Below are 2,965 nucleotides of genomic sequence, written 5' to 3' on the forward strand. Positions count from 1 at the left end.
GGCAACCTAGGCAGCGCGATGAAGGCTAGACCGTCCCATTTCACAAGCCTCGCACTTCTGGCCTTAGCGGTCTTTGAGTACGCGGCCCTTGAGGACCGTTGCGGCTGCGTACTTCAAGGCTGCAGACCCTGAATTGGGATACAGCCAGAGACTCAGCGTGGCTGGAGCTTGTTGCTACGTCAGCTGTGATCAGTTATGTGATTTGGAATGTCCCCAACTGTACATTCCCTTGGTTTCCTTCCATACAAGGTTTTTACGTCCACGTCCTGTGGTCGTAAACCTCTTGGAGTCTTTTGCAGACTCCAAGAGGTTTTCTTCCAAGATTGCCCTGTATTTGGCTCCATCCATCTTCCCATCAACTCTGACCAGCTTCCCTGTCCCTGCTGAAGAGAAGCACCCCCAGAGCATGATGCTGCCACCACCATATTTGACAGTGGGGATGGTGTGTTCAGAGTGATGTGCAGTGTTAGTTTTCCGCCACACATAGCGTTTTGCATTTTGGCCAAAAAGTTCCATTTTGGTCTCATCTGACCAGAGCACCTTCTTCCACATGTTTGCTGTGTCCCCCACATGGCTTGTGGCAAACTGCAAACAGGACTTCTTATGGTTTTCTGTTAACAATGGCTTTCTTCTTGCCACTCTTCCATAAAGGCCAACTTTGTGCAGTGCACGACTAATAGTTGTCCTATGGACAGATTCCCCCACCTGAGCTGTAGATCTCTGCAGCTCGTCCAGAGTCACCATGGGCCTCTTGGCTACATTTCTGATCAGCGCTCTCCTTGTTCGGCCTGTGAATTTAGGTGGACAGCCTTGTCTTGGTAGGTTTACAGTTGTGCCATACTCCTTCCATTTCTGAATGATCGCTTGAACAGTGCTCCGTGGGATGTTCAAGGCTTGGGAAATCTTTTTGTAGCCTAAGCCTGCTTTAAATTTCTCAATAACTTTATCCCTGACCTGTCTGGTGTGTTCTTTGGACTTCATGGTGTTGTTGCTCCCAATATTCTCTTAGACAACCTCTGAGGCCGTCACAGAGCAGCTGTATTTGTACTGACATTAGATTACACACAGGTGCACTCTATTTAGTCATTAGCACTCATCAGGCAATGTCTATGGGCAACTGACTGCACTCAGACCAAAGGGGGCTGAATAATTATGCACACCCCACTTTGCAATTATTTATTTGTAAAAAATGTTTGGAATCATGTATGATTTTCGTTCCACTTCTCACGTGTACACCACTTTGTATTGGTCTTTCACCTGGAATTCCAATAAAATTGATTCATGTTTGTGGCTGTAATGTGACAAAATGTGGGAAAGTTCAAGGGGGCCGAATACTTATGCAAGCCACTGTAAATGCACACAAACACAGATATGCAAATGCATTATATTGCCTGAAAAAATTAGGCTAACTGCACAGTGTGGCCTTGAGGCAACAAATGAAAATTAACAGTTTTACTGTATAAATAAATTTTAAAAAGTAGAACAAACAATCAAATATACTTCTTAACACATTCGTGCACATACAAGTATTTGTTATAGTCTTCTTTTTCACTATAAAGATGTAAAATAGTGATCTTTATCTTATCTGCCAATGGAGATGTCTCTCATGTAGTGCAGCTTGCAGTCTTTTTCTAATTGTGTCATGAACTTCAAGATTTTCCCTGATCACTGAGGCCTGTAGAGTCGTGTCCTTTTTTCTGTTTTGTGTTTGTACAGGAGGCCGCGAACTTTGACTTTTATTAATCAGACCAAGATGATCTAAATTCACAGACAGAGCGCGGCGTTGTCTCTGGACATCTGTTCAACCTGTTTTATGGAAACAAGTTCACTTCCTGTTGCTTTGTGTATCTACTCTGGTCAAAAGAATCCACGCTTCATGTCCACAATTCCTTTTTATTCCTGTCACAATCACAGCGCACCGTGAAAACTAGAAACAAGTAAGATGCTATCAATAGCACATATGACATCATCTCAGCCACTTATTTCTTTTCACAAAGTGCACAAGTATATAATACATAAACATGAGTACCAAATAAAGAAAACAAATAGAAAACAATATAATATATATAACAACACAACGATCTCAGACGCTCTTCTACTATTGTCATGAAAACCCACACACATATTTCAGGGTCAGCTACACTTTTGTATATGTGGGATTTGTTACTCAGATATGTGAGCTTACAGCAGGTGGAAACAGATGTGGCTGCTAATGTGATGGGCACTGCAGATATAAGACGTGTCTGTATAGACATAACATCAAAGGGAGATAACAGGAGGTTGGTCTGGAGCACAGTGCAGTTTACCCACAGATTTGAACTTGTTGCTTTCTAAAGAACTATTTAAATTTTTCAAAAACATTTTCTTTGTGTGGAATAAAACTTCCAAAACTGTTTTTCCATCCTGATGATCAGAAGAGTGTTTGAGGGTCTCAGAGACCCTTCAGAACAACATTAAGTGTTAATGAGCTCTTTTAGCTGTTTAGGTGATTACAATCATGTGATTTCCAGGAAGTGCTGCAGCGCTGCATGCTCTCTCTCTCTGCAGACTATTTGCTGCTGTCTGTCTCTACATGTTTTCTATGTGTGTGTTTCTGCTGCTTCTTTGTCCCTCACTGTAAACAGATGTACTGAGAGACTCCTGCACTGATGTTTCATTAGAACAAGTTTATCTGAATTAACTGACAGACAGAGTGAATGGTTGTCTCTACAGGTTCATTTCCTGTTATTGTAATACGTCTGTCACTTTGCAAATGCCCTCGACTGTGGGTTGAGTGGTTTTGCTAAGCAGACATGTCTGAGACGCGTCTATAAAATAGGATGTCAAAAGAAACAAGAGTCAGGTTAGTTCAGCTGTTTTGTACACAGTGTAGTTCACACACAGAGTATTTTAATTTACTATTTTTTTAATTGCTTGTTTTGAATAAGCCTTCAGTAGGTTCCTTTTGACTTACAGAGAAAGCAGA

This window comes from Oreochromis niloticus, linkage group LG3 (assembly GCF_001858045.2).
Source record: "Oreochromis niloticus isolate F11D_XX linkage group LG3, O_niloticus_UMD_NMBU, whole genome shotgun sequence".
Classification (NCBI taxonomy): Eukaryota; Metazoa; Chordata; class Actinopteri; order Cichliformes; family Cichlidae; genus Oreochromis; species Oreochromis niloticus.